The 22,929-nt window shown below is 58.6% G+C and overlaps 1 protein-coding gene across 2 annotated transcripts in view; it reads right to left on the reverse strand.

Annotated features, from left to right (window-relative positions):
- LOC104311419 (ATP-sensitive inward rectifier potassium channel 12) overlaps window positions 1–22,929 on the reverse strand; it is a 34,608-nt gene that overhangs the window by 8,250 nt on the left and 3,429 nt on the right. The window contains exon 1 of one of the 2 annotated variants that reach the window (XM_069810363.1): window positions 2,187–2,522. The exons of the other annotated variant lie outside the window; for it this stretch is intronic. The gene's annotated coding sequence lies outside the window, so the exon portion shown is untranslated. Of the gene's footprint in view, window positions 1–2,186; window positions 2,523–22,929 lie in introns of those variants that run through there. 2 annotated transcript variants of the gene reach the window in all.

Genomic DNA, 22,929 nt, shown 5'->3' on the forward strand with positions numbered 1-22,929 from the left:
GGACCATCCCCTGCCGCTCGTGCCACACGTCTTGTGCAGCGCTAATAGCGTTAACACGCTGGAAACAAAACAGGCCCATAATATTAATAGCGGGAAGGAACGGCCCACAGCTCCCCGTGGGCTCTGAACACAGCGATGCCGTGGACTACCCCAGCTAATGAGCTGACATTAGAGGCAATGACTCCTGCCACTAAACTGCAGCAACCGAACTCCCACCGCGGAGCGGTTTCCCGCAGAGAATCCAAGTGTCTCCAGCAATCTGCCAACTGCACGGCTAATAATTTTTTATTTTTTTTTTTTTTAAAAGGGAGTTAAATGTTACAACAATATTCTGAACAGCCAGCGTGCCAGGAAAATGTGTCGAGTGCTGGGGAGGTCATTAGTTAGAGCCGGCTGAATATGTCGATGCCATTTATCATCACACCTTTCCCTGTACCTCTGGAGGGGACACATTTTGGAGCCATCAGGGCTGCTGTTCCCCTCCTGCATCCTCCCAGCATGGATTTTCTCCCAGCTTACGGAGGCGTGCAGGGAACCAGGCTGCGTTCAGGTGGGATTGACCCGAGTGGGGACTTGGAGGAGCTGAGCTGGGGGATGCAGATCCCCCAGCCGCAGGGGTAGGAGAGGTGACCATCCAGGAGGGGACGATGCGAGGAGGTCACGCTCGGTGCTGCTGCCTGCCCTGCACCGGGAGATAACGCTGCTATCTCCCGCAGCGATGCCCTTCATGCCCCAGCAGCGGGACAGCAATGTCAGCGGCGAGGAGGGAGCTCTGCTCCCAGCACGGGGCTGCGGCTGTGCCGGCACAGCCAAGGGTGCCCAAACCGCTCCTGCTCACCCCTTCCCGATGAAGAGACCAGGCACTGAGCACCCACAAAATTGGGGGGTGGAGGGGGTGGGCAGTGGAGCTGGGGGGTCCCCCAGTTGCGGCCAGCCCCCAGCCAAGCGCGTCCCCCCCTGTGCTGGGGCAGCACTGCTGCCTGAATAACTCCCTCCTCCGAGACCCCATCTTTGGGCACTTCCAATAAATTAAGGTTTGACACGGGGCAGGCCAGGCCCTGGTGAATCCAGAGGATAAAAGACCCCCTGCCAGGGGGGATGGGCAAAAGGCTCCACCACAGTGCAATCCTAATGAGAAAAAACTGCTTCATTTTGGCAGGGACATGGGTAGAAAACAGCCACAGGCATGGACCCCTCCCCTGGACCCCCCCACGCACCCCCACAGAGCCAGCGAGCAGCCGAGACATCGCTGTCTGCCAGCCTTGACGGTGCATGCAGGGAGGGGAAACTGAGGCAAGGGGGACAAGAAAGGCCCTTGGCTGGGAGACCGGCGGTGACGGGGTGCCTGGAGAGCTGCTGGCTCACCCCCGTCCCCCCCCGAGCCATGTGCAGATGCCACCGCGGGCACGGGAGGAGAGAAGGGGCCACGTGCAGCCCTCGGCACCGCTGGGGCCACGTGGCCTCTGCGGGGTGATGGGCTTGTGCTTAAGCACCCTAAAATTCTTCCTAAATGTGCCCTGGATGAGCGGAGATCCTGGGAAAGATCCCATTGGAGGCTGCACTGAGCACACGGTTGGTCCCCAAATCCATGGCATGATGGGGGGGGGGACACACCGAGCATCCCAGTCTGGCTGCCTCCGTGTCTGTTCCAGTCCCAGCACCCAGTCCTGCTCCAGTTCCCGCACCCTGCGGTGTCAGGACCCAGGGCTGTACGTTTGCCCCCCGCGCCGCTCCTGGGTGATGTTCCCCCCCCCCAGCAAAGCGTCAGAGGGGTCAGGAAACATTGCAGCACCCAGTCTCCCCAACCCACAGCCAGGTCCTGAAATCCCAGCTCACCGGCTGTTGGTCTGGCCGTTCACATCCATACAGCCAGACAGCAGGACATGGCTGGGGGGGGGGAGGATGAGGGCAAAAGTGGGGGTGAAGGCCTTGTCAGGGTGCCGAAAGGTGCCCCAAAACCCCAGGGGATGCAGCCAAACTGCCCTGTCCCTGCGATACCCTTACCCAAATCTCCTGGGTACCCCCAGCCCCTTCCCCGCAGCCCCCCCCCCCCGGCTGCCCCAGCTTAGAGGATGGGTCTTAATACCCCAGCAAATTGCCCTGGGAAGGGGCAGAGCCCCAGCCACCCCCCCCCCCAGGCAGGGGGGTCTCCAGCCGGACCCCAGGAGAAGGGGGTCAGCCCTTACCTGGTGTGCACCCGGGGGGGTCTCCCCAGCACTCCCCGGCCATGGCTGCGGGGCGCAGGGTGCCCCGTGGCCCTGCTGCAGCCCGGGCGAGAGACAGAGAGTTTTAATTGAATTTCTAGATTATCCTGGGGGAGAAATTGTAATCTCCTTAAATCCAACCTCTGGTCGAGTCCCGTAACCTACTGTCCTGTGCTGGGGAAGGGATTTAACGAGGGGGAGGGGAGGTTTCCCAGCCTGTTGCTGCCCAGGACTCCGCACCCCACAGGATTTGTCCCCCAGGACGTCAGAGATCTGCTCCCGGCAGCCCCGCGGCCGTGGGAATTAAGGTTCTGCGGCGGCGATGCCCTATCCCCTCTCCCCATGTCCTGCCACGGTGACCAGGGGTATCCTGGGAGCCTTCTGGAGCTGGTGATGGAGATGTCTGGTGCTGGGTGGAGGAAAGGAGGTGGCTACGGGGTTAATGGGGTGTCTGGAGGGTGAAGATGAACCCCCCTGGGTGGGACTCGTGGCCGGGAGGTGTCTGGGGCTTTGAATTGAAATATCACCTGGCTTGGCTGTTCTAGGGGTGCTGATGGGATGTGCAAGTCCCCAAGCAAGTCCTCTTCCCTGCCTGGGCTGCGGTGGACGCCTCCCTCCCGAAAAGCCCCATCCCGGACCACGTGGGTCAGAGGGTGTTTTCGGGTGGGTGACCTTGGGGCGTCCCTGCGTCCTCCCCGTGCGTTCTCCTCCACCACACGGTCCCGGTCCCTCCTGCATGCTCCCAAATCTGGATACGTACCAGGCTCCAGCCCCAGCCCCAAACCATCCCGGAGACAAACGCCAGCGATGGGACTGTGGGCAGATGATGGCAGAGCCGAAATCAGTCGGCCACTCTCCTGCCTGCCCTGCACCCCGGTTGTGCCATTGCCTGGGCCTTCAGGGATGCAGGTTCCCATTGGGAATGGCAGATTCCCATCTAGCATGTGCCAAGAGGCTCGAAGGGAAGGCAGCAACCCTGTCCCAGCCCAGGGAGATTGCCCGGCTGCTAAAAAGCACCGTGGGAAGAAAGGGAAAAGGGAACCGAAAGAGCAAATGTCTTCAAGCAGATTTTATCACCAACCAGATGGAGATGAGCCGAGGGGCTCCCACACCTCAGGTAGCACCAGGGCAGTGCTCAGCACCATCCCTGGGGTATCACAGGCATGAATTATTTTAAAAGCCCTCTCACGGAGCAATTGCTGCCTATACCTTAGGGTTAGAGGCAAGCGTGATGGATCTGGACACTGTTCAGCCCCAGCTTGCCCACGGCAGAACTAATCCTGCGCCTCCCACTTGCCCAGCTCCCATCAAGGTCTCTTTCCCAAATCCCATTACTCCCAAGGCGGGTTTTCCCACGGAACTCCGCTCTCACCCAATGCAAACCCACCCCCCCCCCCCACCCAAGGAGCCGTGTCTCCCGCTTGAGGGAAATCGCATGTGTGGGCAGAGCCCGCGCCCGGGGAAATGTTTATCCTGAAGGCGCGACGTGCGGCAGGTTGGGAGCGATGGGGCTGCCAGCCGGAGCTGATGGAGTCGTGAACCACGGGGAGAAAGACGCCGAGCGCCTCGGCATCGTTCTCCCCGCGGTTCAGGTCCGTTCCAGCAAGGGGAGATGGGATGTAAGCAAGGCTGAGCCATCAACCGCTCATCAGCATCCTCAACTAATTTTTGGGGCTTTAAACCCACCGCTATTCCTGCTCCACCCAAGCATTAGCAATTGCTCAACTCTCAGTGAAAAATACAACCTGTGTCCTGCTATCCCGCGCAATTTTCCTGGCTCCTTGGCCACGCCGGGGTAAAGTTGCCATTTCCAGCCTAGATGCGGCTGCATTTCCAGCGGCCTCCTGCATCACCATGGGGTAAGGTGTCGGCAGAGCCCGAAACTTGACTTTTAACCCCAGGAGGAAGGAGGTGGGGAGGAAGGACGTGCCATGTTCGGGCAGAGATGCCCGCCTGGCTCTACTCACCCCACGATCGCAGCGAGATGCCGGCGGCCGAACGAACGAGCGAGAGGGCGGCAGGGACTTTGCCGGGCAGCACCCGCCGTCCTGGCTAATTGCTCCCGAGCTCAGATTACAGCTTCTCTTCTTCCCTACATGTACAGGAGCTGGCACCTCGGCTGCAGCCGTGGGGAGCCACCGCTAGCGAGGGGGACACCCACCGTCGGTGGCATTTCTGAGGGGTAGGGAGTGAAATTGCGGTTATGACAAGTAAGAGTGATAAGAAGCTCAAGATGCCTTGGTGGTCTCAGGGAACTGGAGTAGAAGCAGCTCGAAGGGGATTTCGTAGATTTTGGGGATGGGAAGGACCAGCCGGAAGGATGCAACAAATTCAAACCTGGGAGATCGGACAGTGGGGCCAGGCAGTCAGTGGTTCAAGGCAAGTTCTTGGTTCTTTGGTCTTGCCATTTAATGGTGTCTGTGACCCAAACCTCATACTTAAGCCTTTCCGAGGGGAGAAAGAAAAATCCCCCTTCTTTTCTGTTGGGGGTGATAAACCTCCCGGCATACACGTGATGCTGCCCGGCATCTTCAAGACAAAATAGGCCTTTGCACTGCTTTGCTGCTACTAGTTTTCCTCCAGCTCATGGCTCTGCCCACACCAGTTCAAGAGTTTCAGTGTCTTTTAAATCCTGCGAGGATTGCCTTTAACGGTCTCATTCCTCGTGCTGAGCATGGTCGGAGGAGACCTCCTTCCCAAAGGATACAGGGTTTCTGGCCCTGCATTTCTGCCCTTTCCACCCTGCCCCGATGTCACTGGGGAGCTGGACACCCCCAGATTGCAGACATGACCCCAAACCCAAGTAGCTGCAAGGGCGGCAAAGGCAGGGCAGGGTATTTGGGGGACCGTCTTTATCTGCTGTGGTGAAGATTTAGCACAGGCATTGCGTAACGCCGGGGGGGGCTCGCTGCTCCCCGTCCCCTCTCGCTATCAGGGATCAGCAGCTCAATTAATCCTCCCTCATTCCCTGCCCACGGGTACCAGCCCGGCTGCCCTCTTAGCCCAGCCCCAGCATCAAGAAGTCAAATCTCTGCCCAACGTCGGCATCCACCGGGGCTGGCACCCCGCAAGCTGGGGATGAGGCCCTGGGGCCACCCCACCACCACCAGTCAGGGCACCCACGTCGTTTGGGAAGCCCTGCTTAAATGGGGGTGGCCACAAAGGTACCCACTGGGCAGATGTGGAAGTCCCTAAAATAACTCCTTTCTCATTATTTCTGTGCCCCAGCCTCAGGCGCTGTTGTGCATCGCTTTGTTAAGGGGCTCGGCGGTTGCAGACCCTGCGGGCAGAGACGTTGGGCATTTAAAAGGTCGTCTTTAAACCGGCGAGGTTTGGCGCACACCCAGTTGTGTTCCCTTCTCTGCTCCTTTGCACAGCCCAGGTACACCCACTAATGGGTGGCTCACTCAGGCACACACTGCAGGTTCACAAAAGCAATAAAGTAGAAGCCAGGAATCCCTTTTCTTTTTTGGCCAGCCCTAAAAAACCAAACCCCACGTGTGTTCCTGGGCAACCCTACAATAAACAAGGCATTGGCAAGCCGGGCACTGCTGTGCGTGCACACATGGGTTGACAAGGAGCAGGGCACCATTTCTCCAGCAAGCAAACCCAAAATGTTGTCGAGGAAAGATTTCAGGGGGCAAAGGTGGTGGCACACTGCTGCCAGCCACAACAGCCTACTGAACCCCTGGGGTCCCGGTCCTGCCCACCAGCATCCCTCGGAAGCGTAAAACCAGACATCACGCAGCATCCCGGCGTGGCCGTGGTGGCAACAGGCAGGCACAGAGCAAAGGTCCCCTGCGGCTGGGACAGCAGCCAGGTCTGGTGGCACTGGGGAGGGTGGGACATGGTGACATGCCCCCGGTGAAGAGCCGCACGGAGAGTTACACAACGCCGCCCCGGCCGCCCTTGGCTGCGTGCACCGTGCACGCTCCTATCGACACGGCCCCGGCCGCCCTCCAACATCCCCGTGGGGAGATAACTTTGCAAGTGGCGTAAATGCAAGCGCACGTGAGCTGGGGGGGGCCCTGCTCTGTTCCCCCCCCCATCATCTCCTGCCAGCGATGCTCGGGACTCACCAGCATCCCGCTGTCCCCTGGCTTGGCCGTGATGATTGGGGGGGGGGGGTCGGGAGGGCTGTGACAGTGCTGTGCGGAGTAGGGGGCAACAGGGTGAGCACCCACCACCAGCACCCTGCTTTGAAAATGCGGTGGCTAAGGCACCGCGTGGCCCCGACCCGGGGATTTTTAGGATGTGATGGACCTGCCAGAAGGATGTGACAAATTCAAACCTGGGGGATGTGACACCGGATTGGGGCAAGGCAGTCGGTGGCCACAGGCAGGACATTGGTTCTTTGAACTTGCCATTTAACAATGGCCGTGACCCAGAAAAGCACCTTCAAGTCTTTCCCAAGGGAAAAAATCGCCCTCCTTTTCTGTTGGAGGTGAAAAACACTTGCTGATCCCACCAGTGCTCACACCAACAGCCAGGAGCCCTCCCCTTAGCATGGCAGCAGGGTGCAGCGGGGCTGCTTTTGTCCACAGGGAGGGGGAAACTGAGGCACGGCGGCTGAATGGGCCCGACCGTGGGGACTGGCTGCAGCCCATGTCATCGCCTTCCCCCCAGCCTGGCCTGGCCCGAGTTCGAGGTATTTATAAAGCTGATAAGGGAGCAGAAAGAATTTTCCAAACACCAAAGTTACGTAACCTCTCCTCGCCCTCCACGGACATCGTCTGTAATTATAGGCTTGGGGCGGGGGGGGGGGGGGCGAGCCCTCCATGGCAGGGCTGGGGGGGGACACACACCGCTGCCGGTATCACCCCAAAGAGCTTCACCCTCCTCTCCCTCACCGCAGCAGGTCCCCAGGGCCAGGCACCAGCCCGTGCCACCACTGTGGCCCTGTGGGACCCCCATCCCTGAGGGACCTTGGTGGCATCGTGGCTGGGTCCGCCCCCCCCACCCTACCCTGTGTAGGGGACCCCAAGTTTTTTGGGCTGGGGTCTGGGTGTCTGATCCCCCCCAGGGGTGCACACACCCCTCCAGCCCATCCCGGCACGTGCTGGATGTCAAAGGAGATGACAGCGGGAGCGTGGCTGACATTGCCATGGTGACTCTCAAGCGCTGCTGCTGGGAGGACTCGTGCGGAGATGCTGCACCGGCACCTGCACCCAAAAAGCGCTGACCCCCCCCTCCACCAGCAACTGCAGGTACCCCCTGCCCTCTTCCAGCCCCATTTCCACCTCTTTTTGCCCCCATTAGACACACAGGCAGCTTCCAAAATCCTCCTCCATCACCTTGCAGCTGCCTCCAACTCCACTAACCGTGCCTCAGTTTCCCCAGCCCCATGCTTGCCACCCGGAGCCTGGCGGGGGGGGAAGGGCTGGTGTCCCCTGGGATTTTTTTCTCTCATGCAACTTCGGCCAAGGCGGCGGAGTTGGAGGGATGGAGCGATGCTGAGCAAAGGCTCCGTCGCTGTGGCAACCCGCCGCGGCCGTCTCCAGGCGACCGCCCAGGGATGCTGCAGAACCGCTCTGGAGGCAGAGCCAGAGGGACCAGGGCGGCGGGGGGCGGGGGGGAGGTATCCATAGGGATGCCACCAGACACACACACTCCCCTACCAAAACCACAGCCCGGATGGTTGTAACAGGGTGTTAAAATAGACCACGATAAACAGCCACCAGTTTGACTCGGGTAACCGGCTGAGCACTGACAAACTCGTGGCACCCCAGGCTGGCTGGCAGCGATAGCAGTGGGATGCTCCCAGGCGGATGCGGGGCCCCCTCCATTTTCAGGGACACCTGCAGAGCTGTGGAAATAATTGCTGGTAATAAGCCCGTTAGCCTCTTAACCCTCATTAAGCAGCTTAGGGGGGACACGCGCCATTATACGCAAACCCAGAGGTGGAGGAGGCCCTTGTCAGGGCAAAGGGGTGTTACTGCTGGGGACGGGATTTCAGCGGGTGCTGTGGGGGTGTCACGGGGGGGAACGGCTCCATCCTTCCCCCCGGCAAGCTCCCCTCCTGCATCCAGCCCCCCCCGGTTGCTCTTTGCCAGCCGGTACCACCGGCAGCTCTCAGCGGCGCTGAGCAGCGGGCAGGGATGGTGATGATGGGCCCGTCACACCCGTGTGACGAGTGTGGGAGGTCTCAGCCGCAGTCACGCCGGCGGGGGGGGGGAGCGGGGTGGCTGACAACACGGGGCGACGGCCCGGCCAGCGCCCGACACCGCGGCTGGGGAATGGAGCGGGACGTTTCTAATCGCTCCAGTTGGAAAAAGTCCCATTTTTACATTTGCTAAATTAAAGGATGTCAGCATCTGATGCCAAGCCCAGGCTCCTCGGAAATTTAAACTAATGATAGCGAAGAAAATGAACTGAAACCAGAGCACAAGCGCTCCCATGTTAGCCAGCCGCACCAGCCCTGACCATGGCAGGGTTTAGATGGCAGCTTGCAAAGCACCAGCCGTCACAAAGGTCTCAACTTTTTGCCCCAAAATGCAACCTTGCCCACTCTGCTTGGTCAGAAAGTGCATTGCTGGCACCCAGGCAAGCTGGGCTGCCGGGCCGGGGTCCCCAGTGAGACCCCCATCCTCCTCCAGCCTCCGAAAGGGCAAATATCTCCCTCTTTTATGGATACAAACACTCTAGGCAATGGGGTTTGATCAGCACGGGGTGGAAGTGGGGAGAGCAGAGTGGCGAGTGCGATGTCCAGATTTCTGCAGCTCTGACGATTCCTACAGCCGGCTCCGTCCAGCCTGGCCCCGCGCGGGTGGGCAGCGGGGTCCCGGCAGAGCACCGGGGCTGCCAGCTACCACACGGCCCCTTCGCTGCCCCTCTTCCCCATGGAAATACCTGGGCTCAGGCGAGGGCTTCGGTCCCCGGCGCTCTCCGGGCTCCGCTGGGGCGTTTTTGTGCTGCAGCTGAGCAAAACCACAGGGTGGTGTGGTTTTGGTTTTTTTTTTTTTTCTTTTTATAATTTTCTCTGCAAGATAAAATTAAACAAACAAGCCCTTCTGGGAGCAGTGCGAGGAAGGGAGCCTGCTTTTCTACAGATGTGCGTGTCCTCAGCGATTACAACCACCGAATTAAGCTTTCCCTGTGGCTGGGACATTTGCATGATCCCCCTCCTCCGCCTCCTGCAGTTTCGCTGGTAGGAGACCGGCTCACTCTGCCTCTCCATGAGGTCATTACCCAAACACCTATTTTTCACAAAAGCATTGAGAACAGGGTTTTTTCCCTGACCTCACCACCTCACCATCAAATTAGAGTGGTCTCGAGTGCGAGGCTGGGAGCGTTCGGTGAAGCGGCGCACGCCAGTGGAGAATAGAATAAATAGGATAGGATGGGATAGGATAGGATAGGATAGGATAGGATGGGATAGGATAGGATAGGATGGGATAGGATAGGATAGGATGGGATAGGATGCAGCCGGGCATCTCCTAGGGGATGGGGCTGCAGAGGAGGGGGAATGGTGTGGGTCTGCAGTGGAGAGGGGGCTCCCAGCCACCCTCCGAGCCCCCGCTGCAGCCCCCAAACCAAAGAGGAACGGCCGTGGCAAGAGGACTTGCAAACACACCTAAACTTTCCAGCTTCATCTGATTCGGGAGCCAGCGCAGAAGCCGTTGCCATAGCTTTGCAGACCACCGGTGGGTTTTGTAGCGCAATCTGGACTACGGATCTATGCAAATCCCCAAGGCAGAAGTCTTTATGGAGGCATATGACAACCGAAAAAGAATAGCGCTCAGTGCTCTACTCCCACACGCCACCCCCCAACTTCACCATCATTTAAATCAGTCTTAAGTTGGAAGAATTCAAATCAACACTGTCGTCACAGAGCCAAGCAGAGAGGTGACACAACTTGGATGCTGCCAGGGAAATTGCCCCCCTGAGACTCCAAACCCATCAGCCCATCACTTTTTGAAGCCCCATCAAGGAAAACAAATGAACTGGCAACCCGCTGCCCCAGACCCTTCATCCCCTCCGGCCAGGGCTGCCGGAGAGATTTCCAACCAGCCTTCCCCCTGGGATCAACGGGAGGGGGACCGTGGGGAGAAAAAAATATCCAAGACATGCTGCTGAGGCTGGAGAGCCACAGTTGGAAAAGAAATCAAAGCTTCCAAAGAGAGAGATGCCAAGGAGATACGTTGTTCCCAAGAGAAACAGGACATTCCTCTCCAAGGGGGAGGAAGGGAGGAGGAAGGCTCATACCACCTCTTTCAGCGACCCGGCATAGGTGCTCAGGGGGGTCCGTGCACGGCAGCCTGCTCAGGCAGCTTGTCCCCGCTGTGCAATGCTGCAGATGCAGATGGCATCACAGCTACCGACTTTTTTTGTTGTGTTTATTTTTTTACCCTAAAAGCATGTTTTCAATTTGGGGGAAAGGTTGCCTGGGTTCTGCAAGCAGCCAGGCAGATGCGGAGCTGCTCTCCGGACTCTCGGAGACCTCCCTGCCTTCCCTGCACCACGCACCCAGACCCTCCGCCGTCTCAGACACTGCGGCTTGACTCCTCGGGGCTTTTATGGGAGTCACATAGGGAAGAAAATGGGGGGAAAAAAATGATACTTTGCTATTGCCAGAAATGCCAAAATCAGGTCCCAGTCCAGTCCAGAGGGTGAAGAATAGGCAGTTTAGATTTTTCCTTGCAAAACATTTTTGGGTTGCGCAAGCAATGGGATGGAGCTGGAAGCAAGCGGGGAAGATCGTTTCAGTGCGCTCCTGGTTGCTCCCCTGAAACTGCCCAATTTGGCTAGTTCAGCATAATTTCTGCAGCAAATCGTTCCTGCAGGAAGTTTTATACCTGTGCCCCTGGGCAAAGTCCTGACAGCATCCTTCGGTGGGAACAAGCTACCTGCCTCCTCAAGGCAGCACCTGGGGAAGTAGGAGGGAGAGGAGGACGGGGAGCAGAGTTGGCCCAGCTATAAATAACGCCATGGAAAGGAAACAGGAGAAAAAACAGCAAACAGAAACCAAGAAATCCAGGGAGATGGGTTCAGCTACGGGCACTCGGTGCAAACAGCTCCTCATGCTCCGTGTGACCCTGTAGAATTAAGCACAAGAGAAAATGGGACCCATCACAGCTCAGCGGAGCAGGATCCAGCCCAGCCATCGCCTTTCTATGAGCAGCACATCAAACTGACCCAGAGCCCTGGGCAGGGTGTGCAGCACACAATGCATAGTTCGTGGCAAGACCTCATCCACTCTGCTTCATTAAAAAAGATGAAGGTGAGAAAGGGGAGAGTTAAATTAAGGACAGTTAAATTAAGGCGCCCGTCGGACCATGCCAACACAGCACTGGCCTAGCTCCTGGAGTCACCGGCACTGAACACCCAGCGATCCCATCCCCGAAAGCACCAGCAAGCTGTGAAATAGCCTGTGTTTAAGGCAATCATAATTTGCAATCTGTGATCCTGGAGAAAAAGGCAGAAAAAGCAACTTCTCGTTTTTACCAATAAAAGGGGAATTGCAGAGACTCAGCAAGCACAGTGGCCAGCAGGTCACAACCAGCAGTGTTGGAGTGATTCATCCTAAATAAACTAGATTTAGTCAAACTAGCCTAGAATAAGGCAGACAAAACAGCCCAGAGTTTGCCCTGCTGATGCCTGCCAGGTATTAGCCCATGGAAGCGATGGGGCCAGCAGAGAGGAAACAGAGCAGGATCATCCCCCCCGCTGCTTTCCCCTCCGCCTCCAGAAAAATGAATGAAAAGCTTCAATCCCAGCTTCTGCATCTGGATACCGCACTGAAACGCATTAAAGAGGGTTTATTTTTTTCCTCTTGCCCTAGACAATCATCGGTTCCCATCCCCAAAGGCTGCTGGAGGAGCTGGGGACCAGGCACCGCTCCGCAGCATCTACTGGACTAGTTTTCCCCAGGAAAAAAAAAAAAAAAGCCACTTCAGTTCTGCTGTGTGTAACTTATTATTAAAGCTGAGCAAATAATTCAGGGCAAAAGCTCCAGGAACAACATTTTGCCTTTTCATTTTCCGCTCTCGAGCTGTCTGCAATTTTCCCAGTGCTCGGGGATGATTTAAAGACCTGTCTCCGGACGGGAGCGCCTTGCTGTGACGATGGCTGCGAGTGTTCGATGGCCCGTATTTCACGTGTGCAGATGAGGACACACCGGACACGGAAGAATGGATGAGTCTTTCCTGGTACCCTAATTAGACAAGCAGCATTTGCAAGTGGGTTTGGGGATTTTTTTTCTGTGTTCGAGACCTGCAAACACTTCGTGCCGAGTTAACGACCTCCTGTTCATTAGGCAAGGCTCAACGAGCGCTTTGCTTTATGGCTCATCATTTTTCCAGCCGACAGTACCAACCTGGACACAAGATGTCCATGGAGCACCTCATTCCCAGCCCCTCTTTGCACTCCAAAACATCACTAAGGACACGGGAAAGATGTGCGGAAGACGGGATCGCGGGCAGAGCCACGGGGCCGTCGGGCTCCGATGGCTCTGACCTTCCAGCGCCGCAGCCATCCCAGGCATTTGCTTCCTCATTAGCGGAAAGGGTAGGGAGAACGGATCGGCTCTGTGCAAACTCCCCGTGGTGCTCGCATGACGCAGGCTGGCAATGGCAGCTCGCCCCGATCCTCGGGCAAGCACCAGCCGAAAAAAAAAAGCTAGGAAGGGAGAGCCACGCTCCCGGCTTGCAGTGTGAGGGGTGCCCAAATCTAAGGTTTCCATACCTGGAGTAAGAGGCTGGCCCCCCGCCGACCCTGTCCGTCTGTCCCTGGGAACACCACACTGGGTTAAAGCAAAGTCTGTCCTCAAGGCTGTACGACCTGCCTACTGTAAGAGATACCCTCGGCCCTTTTCCTGGGGGACAAGGGCTAGTGTCACCTGCTGCTGTGACCCCAGACACTCAGCAGGGATGCTGAAGGGGCTAAGAAAGGGACCCCCCCCCGGCCAGAGCCAGCATCGAGGGCAACCACGTCTCCTTTGGGGACCTGGCCCTGGAGAAAGAAATTGTTCCCAGGTTTGGGCAGGGCAGCCGCTGCTTCCCGGTTTTTTTTGCTTTCAGGATGGAGCAAACCGATGACATTAACCTCCTGCTGTCGAGACCCCCCAGAGCAGCTCATGCACGAGACAGAAGGAGCCATTTAATGCCCCCCAGCACCCAAAAGGGGCCGGGGCCTCTCTCGGGGCCATCCCAGGTGACCGAGCCTGGGGCTCCATTAGTCGCGGCTGGAAACCCCTCTCCAGCCGAACAGCTTTCTCCTCCCATTGCGTAATTGCACTTTGTCGAGCAAACCCTGCCGCTGGCGATGCATTTTCTCCAGCATCACTGCTCTCCCGCAACATTTTCCTTATTCATTCACTCTGGACAGTCACTGAAGCACCCGGAGAGGGAAAGAGAGACAAACCCAATGGTCGTCCCACCTGTAAAGCAAAACCCAGGATGAAAAAAGGGGGAAAGAAAAGCAGAGAGTGGTGTCAGGTGCCTCTCCCCAATCCATCCCCTCCTGGTTTGCCTGTGGGGGTTTGACAAAAGTGCTTTTCGGCTGACAAAATGATTACAGGGTGCCGAGACAGTAAGTTGCACATGGATTTCTTTCCTGCATTTCAAGCAGGGCGAGGACACGGCTACAAAAGCAGCTGCACTTCTGGAGGGGTCGCAGTGATGGGGGAGAGGGGAGGTGGCAGGAGGGGGGATTTGGGGAGAGGAGGAAGGAGGGATATTTTTCTGCTCGACGAAAAAAAACAAGGAGAGAGCAGGTGGGAGCGTGCACGAGTGTGCGAAGCCAAAGGCAGAAGATGCTGCAGGTCCCTGTCGGAGCGGGGACGGGTTTGGGAGGATGCTGGTGCCGGTGTCTGGACCAGCCTGAAGTGGGAAGGGAAGAAGCTGGAGTCGCTGCCTGCCCCGAGCAGGGTCAGATCCTGTGGTCTTGCTACGAGGAGAGGTTTGAGCAGTGGCAGCGGCGCTGGGAGCGTGTGCGCAGCGTGCCTGCGTCTCTCCGGTGGGAATATAGACCGAACGGGGCAGAGCGGGGTGCCCTGGGTGCGCTTGGACTCCTGGTGCCTGCAGGCAGTGGGTGCTGGGCGGGGGGGGGGAGGAGGAGAGGAGGATTTCAGCTCCAAACTCAATCTGTTGGAGAACTTGGCCTGCTCCCCGTCAAGCTGAAAATAGCACATATGTAAGGACGTGCACGCAGTGCTGGCTGTGTCCTCGCCGAGCGTTTCCTTCCTGCTGCGCTCCACGCAGCGCCCCGGCCCTCCGCCTGCCGCCTCCGGCCCCCCACAGCCCCCACGTTGCCCCCCACAGGGACCAGGTCTAGGGCAAAGAGATTTTTTTTGGCTCCTTGGAGCATCCTTATTTTGGCAAAGCAGGGCCGGCGCAGAGATGCCGAGCTGGAGCCCGGTCCTTTCACCTTCAGCTGCTTTTTACTTTTACCACGAGGTCCGTCCGGCGGCAGCATCCCCGCCGTTATCATCTGGAGTGGGCGAGGATGAGTGCGGCTCACGGCGGGAGCCGAGCTTTATTAGAAACAGGCATCTGGCTCCAGCCCCCCCGGCAGCTGCCGGCCCAGGCTCGGGCTCAGGATGAGGCCACGAACACATACGAATGGCCAGGCAGCTGCAGCAGCAGGCGGGGAACCTCCGCAAGTCCCCAATATTTCTCCAGATTTTATCTCCAAACCCATTACTGGCAGTGGGAAAATAAAGATATTGTCCTCCTCTGCGGGGGCACGTGCTGCCCAGCCAGGGTCGAGCCCCAGCCCTCAGAGGAATGGTGAACTAGCAGAGCGTGCAGCAAGCTGGAGGATGGAGATAACCCTGGCAGCAACCAGACCTGATTCCTGCAGCGCAGAAGGAAGAAAAGAGGCTGAGCTCCCCATGGACATTGGGCACGGGAATAATGGGAGAGTTTTGTGGGACATCGGCTGCAGTTCTGAGCAAAGCTTGTGCAAAGCCCCGCTTCTCTCCCATCCCTGCTTTGAATTCCCCCTAAAGAAATGTCCAGGGCAAGTACCTCAGGATGGAGGAAATATAGGGTTTCTCTTAATGAGGCTTACTGGGTGATAACTGGGGGATCTAGTAAGTGCAAAAAAGCAAATAACACCAGGGGCTGGGGAGGGACATACAGGCAACCAGCATGGTGCTTGGTGTACAGCAGAAAAGGATTGTTTTAAGCATGCAGGTTGCCTTGTGCTCAGTGTATTCAGGGTACGCTATATAGCCACTATAGGATGATTTCCTAACTGGAGGGAGCAAGCAGCCCTCCAGCCAGGCAGTCCGGTGTTTCAGGGCATGGCCCCGCAGCAGCACCCAGCAGGAGAGGCGTCGCTTTGCGAAAACACATTTCTCACCCCAAATCTCTGCTCTGCTGGGATGTTGCTTTACGACGATGGCTGCAGAGCTCGGGTGGGGACAGCCGCCGGGCGCAGGGGGACATCGCTGGCTGCGCAGGAACCAAGCACAGCTCTAACTCACTCTTGCATCTGCAGAGCACCAAAAATGCACCTGAGCATCGCCAAAACCCCACTGCTTTCCAAAGGCCTCTGAGGAAGGGCATTAGCGAGCGTGTGGTATCAGGTCTCCTGAAACAAAGCCATTGTGGTCGAGGCAGGATCCTTATTAATTCTTTCCTCTCTTTAATTTCCATTTTTTCTCGGTTCCTTTTCCAATTCCCCAGGTAGCGCTTGGGTAGGGCCCCCACCGCCGCCAGCCTGTGTCCCTGCGGCACGGTGCCACCAGCGTTATCGCTCCGGGACACGGGGTTGTGATGGGTGGTTGCATTTGGGGTCGATGGTGAGCTCAGAGGCATGGGGGGAGCACAGAGGGAAGGGAGCCCTGCATGGGGCAGAGAGCCCCAGGTGGAGGGGAAAGGGAAGGTGGGGAACACCAAAATAACACCCCAGGGCCATCGGCGGCCAGGCAGCGAGACAGGGGGGACAGACGCACGGCTGGGTCCTGGCCTCGTCCACTCTCCAGCTGGGAGGATGGAGACTGGAAACTGCCACTTATTGAAACGGCATCGTTTGGTGAAATATCCCAGCTTCTCCCCAAATGCCGCCCTCGGGGACAGACCGCAGGGAAAGGGGTGGGCCAGGACCCCCTCGGCACCCACAAAACCCACCCCAGCGATCGCCTTTGTGCCTCCACCAGCAGCACCCGCCTCAGCCACCCATCACCAACGTAATTTCCCTCTACCCTTGGGTCCCCCCATCACCCTCATCCCCCAGGACCCTAAAAAGCACCGTTTTCCCCATTACATCCCACATCCTTGCAGCCCTGAAGCCCTCTCCGGCACCAGCCCTGCAGCACCCATCACCATTGATGCCATCGATGTGTCCCCGCATCCCAGGGGATGCCGACGTGCTGCAGCCCCTACGCAGGGGACAGCGCGTGGATGCTATACGGCCCCGGGGACTCCTGCGATGCCCACTCACCCGCCGTTACATAAACTGCCTGGAGCCGGGACTGTTTTCATTTGTTTTGCCTACAGCACTGTGCTCTTCAACTTTATTTGCATAACAAATAATTAATAATAATTAATGACTGGGAGAACGGTGCGGATTGCCAGATTTTGCTAATTAGCGAACAAGCGCCATTGCAAAAGCGAAGGCAGACGTCACACGGTCCCGTCTCCCCGCTGAGGGTGGGCTGTGGCCGGGGATGGTGGTCCTGTGGGACACGCGGCCATTTGGAGGAGGAGGAGGAGGAGGAGGAGGAGGCAGCACTGCGGGTGGTGGTGGGACGGGTCAATGGTACTCGCAGGGTTTTGGCTGGTGCCCACGTACGGGTGCCTCGACGCAGCCCCGCTCCGTGCCCGCACACGTGGCATGGCACAGCATCCCATGCCCCGCTTTCTCCACGCTCTTATTAGAGCCTCGGACAACACTACTTAATTGTCTGGTGATGGCACCGCTCCATATAATTAATGAGAAAACCTGTACCAGCTCGTTAGAGAAAAGCCTTGGCTCCAGCAGTCCCACAGCCAAATCGTGCTGGGGACACTCTTCCCCCGAGACCCCATGTGGGTGGCACCCCCTCAGGGTGGTGGGGGGGCTGAAAGCACCAGGGAGACCTGGCTGCGTCACCGACGCTGGAAAATATGGAGGAGCGAGGATGTGAGCTATGGGATGCCCTGGTCGGTGACACCTGGGGTGTAGGGTGATGTGGCAGCCTCTGCCTGGACCTCACCTGCAGCTGTCTGGGGGCCTGGGAACACTGACCTGAGAGGGAGGGGAAAGGGAAAAGGGAAAAGGAAAGGGAAAGGGAAAGGGAAAGGGAAAGGGGAAAGAGAGAAAAGAGAGAAAGGAAAATGATGGAGAGGAGAGGAGAGGAGAGGAGAGGAGAGGAGAGGAGAGGAGAGGAGAGGAGAGAAAAAGGGAAGGGAAGGGAAGGGAAGGGAAGGGAAGGGAAGGGAAGGGAAGGGAAGGGAAGGGAAGGGAAGAAGAGAAGAGAAGAGAAGAGAAGAGAAGAGAAGAGAAGAGAAGAGAAGAGAAGAGAAGAGAAGAGGAGAGGAGAAGAAGGAAAGGAAAGGAAAGGAAAGGAAAGGAAAGGAAAGGAAAGGAAAGGAAAGGAAAGGAAAGGAAAGGAAAGGAAAGGAAAGGAAAGATAAGGAAAGGAAAGGAAAGGAAAGGAAAGGAAAGGAAAGGAAAGGAAAGGAAAGGAAAGGAAAGGAAAGGAAAGGAAAGGAAAGGAAAGGAAAGGAAAGGAAAGGAAAGGAAAGGAAAGGAAAGGAAAGAAATTAGACTCTCATCTTTGATCTGCTCAAGTGCTGACTGCTGTATCACACACGACTATGCACACAGGAGCGCTGACAGCAGCAGGGTGCTGCAGCGAGCGATGGATAAAACCCCCAGACCCGGCTCACCAGAGCCAGCCCGCAGGGAGCAGGGTGCTTTCCTCTCCAGGAGAAGAAGGGATGAAGAAGAGCAAAACCCTCTCCCTCTGTCCCCACCACAAAGCTCTTTAGGTCCCACTCGCTCCCCTTAACCCTTGCAGCTGCCCGGACAAGCCCTCGGTGCCGGCAGAGCCCCGGTGCTGCTCAGCATCGCTCCCGCTGCAGCTCCCAACCAGCCCCTCACTTTACACCACCATTAAAGCAGAGCTGTGTGTAATTATGCTTCACTGGCTCTCTCCTCTATAACTGTAATTCCTTTGCTTCGCTAAATTGCTTCCCCTTCAGTACCACACATAATCCGTTGCACCGTAATTATACGGGAATTTTAATATCTGATGTATTTATAAGATGCACTTAATTCATCAGCCCCTTTAAGTACATTGTCATTACAGCCTTCAGCACGGTGGGAAGGATGACTCGCTGTCAGATGGAGATTAGCTGGCCCCCGTGTGTAACGAGTTGGAGGGTGTTCTCAGCCCAGCGGAGAACCATGCTGCCAGATCCGGCCCTGGGGCATCCAAGGCTGGGGAGCAGGATCCCACTGCGCCGGGTGTCCCGGGTCCCCGGGGCGGGGATTGGCAGTGCCAGGGCTCCCCTGTGCCGCTGCGGAGCTGAAGGGCAGCACGATCCAGAGCGGCACTCGACCCCCCCCCTTTCCCAAACATCTGAATCACCCAGCAGGGCCAGATTTGGCATTTCAGAAAAGAAGGGCCTGATCCAGCACTGGCTGCCCAGCACTGGGGGAGGTTTATCCCTGCAGCCTGAGCACTTGGGGGGGGGGGTGTCCCCAAAGGGCTCCCCGAAGCAAGGGATCCGCATTTGGATCCCTCCAAACCCACGAAGAAAGTAGCTGCCACTGAAGGCTTATTTTTCCTGGCATTTGTTTCGGTGGCTCCTTTCCAGACGCGTCCTAAAAGGGAACCAAAGGCCTTTGAGCCTCTTGCAGCGAGCACAATGCAATGATTTTCCCAGCCCGGGCGGGAGGGATGAGCTCACTGGCGTCCTTGGTTCCCCCCAGCTTCATGGTGCGGGATCCTTGTGCCGTGCACCGTGGGTGCCGGGGCTGGGTGTCTGGGGAGGGCAACGGGTTCGGCAGCATTCTCGGGGGGGCAGCTGGGCTCTGTCCCACCAAGCCCCTGGGATAAATGCCAGTTGAGCCTGGGAACAAGGGGCAAAGGGAGAGGGGAGGGGTCTCGGGGAGTCCGTCCCTGTGGGATGTCCTGGCTCTCGCTGGTGGGTGACACCACATTTTTCGTGTCGGGATCATACTGGGGAGTTTTTTTTCCCGCAGCCCTGCAGTGATGTCCGCGCTGCCCTGCCAGGAGTCCCTGCAGACGGGTGGCACCCACGGGTGGTGGCATCTGCCACCAGTGAGGCCACCTCGGCACTGACCGTGAGGCACCACAGAGGAGCACCCCAGCTCCCCATGGCACTGGGTGACCCCCCGCACCCTCGAGGTGGGACAGAGACCCACCAGGTCCCTGCAGCACCGGGTGACCATCGGGGCAAGAGCCAGGGCCCTGCGTGCCTCCAGGCACAAGCCCTTGTCCTACTCCAGCGAGCCTTGCCGGAGCAGGATCCCTGCCGGAGCGGAGCTGCGATGACATTTTGGCTGGTGGGGGATCTTCAACGAGTATCACCCCAAGGCTCGGGGCTGCTACCAGCACTCCGAGCCCACCTGCAGCCCTTAGGCTCCCAGTGGGTGCCGACACTGGAGCAGCTCCCAACTGCACCCCAGCATTCGGCAGCCGTCAAGCATGGTGATGTGCTGGCCCCCCACCAGACTGAGGTCTCTCCCCCAGGCTCCTCGCTCCAGCACCCTTTGCCTCCCCGGGGACTCAAGCTGGGGGTGGGAAAGGTGCTACGGCAGGTCTGCTGTCCCCCTGTGTCACCGGGTCACGGCACATGCAGCAAGCTCCAGAGCATCCCTGCGAGGATGCTGCACTGAGGGCCAGCAGGTCCCTGCGCCCACATGCCAGCCCTAAGGAGGGACACCAGCTCCAGGGATAGAGCTCAGGCTGGACTGGGGCATCTCCAGCCTGGGAGTATCCGAGGGGCTGGTAATGTCCCATCTCCTCCTCCCCGTCCAGAAGGACCCCGGTACGTGCTCCCCATGGGAGGTCACAGCCTTCTGCCTCAGTTTCCCCACCTGCACAGTGGGGCTGTGCTCTCTGAGGAGGGTAGAGATGAGAGCGTGGTTGGCAGAGGATGCCAGCAGGGTCTCTAACCTGACCGCTCGCTTAGGACCGGGACAGGGCTCTCTGCTCTCCGCCTTCCCAGCCCTTCCTTCCGCAGTGTGCTGCCACTCGGGGAGGGGGGATTTTGGCTCCCAAGGTCACCAGACAGACAGGGCTGGGGGCAGACACCCCAGCCCTCATACCCACCTAACCCTACCAACCACCCCCTCCAGGTCCTGGCCACCTCCCTGGGGCTTGCCTATCCCCCAAAAATTGTCCCCCTACCCCCCCTCTCCCAAAAAAAAGCAAATATCCAGGGAGATGTGCTCCGCGCTGCAGCTCTGCCGGTGGCACTGGCGGCTGAGCAGAGCAGACTGCAGCACGGCCGTTACGTAAGCCCGAGCTGGGCTCCGGGGATGTAGGACACCGGGGTTATCCCCCAGCCCACCCGGGGGATGCCACCCCCAGCCCACCTCGGTCCCGGGGCTCGCGGAGCATGTGGGGGGACCCCCAAGGATTCAGCCCACGCTGCAAGGGGTGTAGGGGGGTGGCCCTGGGGGTTGCTGTGGCCCTGCCGTGGGGCAACACGGCGGTGGCAGAGGGCAGCAGCGGGGGGACGTAAATGGGCAGGAGGGTTGAGTCGCTGTGGGGCAGGGAGCGGGGCAGGCAATGGGGTGGGATGGGGCTGGGAGGCGGCGGGTGCTGCGCCCACATCCCACCGAGTCTGGCTGGACCCACATCCCACTGAGTCCGTCCGCACCCACATCCCACTGAGTGAGTCCGTCTCCAGCCCTCAGCTACGACTTTATCGGGACTCACCCGTGCAAGCGAGGGTGCAGGGACGGAGCTGGGTGGCCGGGTTGTGACTCCCGGGTTGTGCCTCCCGCGGGGCGACTGATGGAGCGGGATGAACGCAGCCGGGGCAAAGGATCCCGGCCTTTTTCCCAGCCTGCATCCACCTGCTATGGCTACATCCCCATCCCCGCATCTCTAGAGGGTCAGCATCCCTGGGGACAGCCTTCCTGGGGTCAGCATCCTCGGCATTAGCAGCCCTGGGATAGCATCCCTGTGGTCAACCACCTTGGGATCCGCATTCCTGGGAAGAGCAGCCTTGGCATTAGCATCCCTAGGTCAGCATCCTTGAGGAGAGCATCCCTGGTGCCTCCAGCATAGGCTGGAAAGCCAGGATCAGGGCTTCCCGGAGCTGAAGGGGAGATCCATCCCCTGCAGGACAGCCCCGGCATCACCTGCCCCGCAGTGCTGCGGGGAAACAGAGGCGAGGGATGGCACAGCCGGCATCACCCACCCGTGAAGCCCCTGTGCCCCGAGCTGGCGGCACCGGGAATCCCCCAGGACCAAGCCCTAACCTGGCTAATGGACTGGTGGGGGCCTGGCAGCATCCCCTGCCAAGGTGCGGGATGGGGACAGGGATGGGGAACCCATGGCCCCCCCAGCCACGTGGCTTCTTTCTGGCCTTCTGCCAGGTATAGTCTGGATCTGGCCATTTCTGTTTGGGGGTTGGGGGAAAAAAAAAAAAAAAAAAGCCCAGGCTAAGGCTCCTGGCAATAGGAGACACCAGAACAGGGAATTAATGTTAATTAATTCATAATGACGCTGAGATAGTGATACCAGATGCTTCAAAAGTCCAACGGGGGAATCTGAAAGAGCTTTGCAAAAAACTGTCGCCCACCGGCAGTCCTGCCTTGCTGCAAGCTGGGAACGAGGGAGTGAGCTGGGAAAGCATCGAGCTGGGAACCAGGATCCAGCTGGGACCAAAGGATCGAGCTGTGACTGAAGGACCAAGCTAGAACAAGGGAACAAGCTAGGAACGAGCCAGGAACAGTGGAAGACGGTCACGTCCCAGTGAGGTGACAAGCCCACAGTCACCCAGAGGTGTGAGGAGCAGCACTGGGGCCCCCCCCAGCCTCCTGCCACCCCACTCCCACCTTTCTCCCTCCCACTCCAACTCAGAAACTGGAGTGGAGCCGGGGCCGTGCTCCGCTCCCCAGGGCACAGCCCCTTAATGCTCATTTTTTCTCTCTTTTCCTCCATTTCGGGCACGCTGGGTGCAGAGCAGCCAGATGGGTGGGCACTGGGGCACCCAGGGACCCTCCAGTGGGATGGAGGGACAGGCTTATGATCTGGGACAGGGACACAGATCCTTCACCAGCTGGTGAGGAGGACAATTCCCAGCTCCTGCAGCGAGTCGGCAGCACAAGGAACGGGTGCAAGCTGGGCTGGTTTCTCCTTTCTCATCTACGAGAGCCAGCCCTTGCCCTGCGCTGTCGAACCCAAACGGGGCTGGGCTTTAGCCAAGGGGAGCAGAAGAGCCTAGAAAGGGACTTGAGCCCAGGTGCCACCTCCCCAGGGCTGTGGATTCCGGAGCAAGTGCCGGGAAAGATGCACCCATGAACTCTGCAGAAACCACGGACAAACCCCTGGGCTTGGAGCCGTTCCCCACTCTGGCCTTCCCGGCCGGTGGGGGAATTATGCCCCCCCCCCCCCCGGTGATACAACAGCGCCTGCAGCCAGAAGGGACCCCCAAAATGGGGGCTAAGGGAGGTGGCCGAGGCCGCACGGGGCCTGGCAGTGGCGGAGCAGGATGGCACGGCACGGTCGGGGCACGGCGCTGCCATCGCTGCTTACATAAGGTGCCCGCTCCGTGCCACGCACCCGAGCAGCGACGGGAAGGGGGGGACG

This window comes from Haliaeetus albicilla, chromosome 22, assembly GCF_947461875.1.
Source record: "Haliaeetus albicilla chromosome 22, bHalAlb1.1, whole genome shotgun sequence".
Lineage (NCBI taxonomy): Eukaryota > Metazoa > Chordata > Aves > Accipitriformes > Accipitridae > Haliaeetus > Haliaeetus albicilla.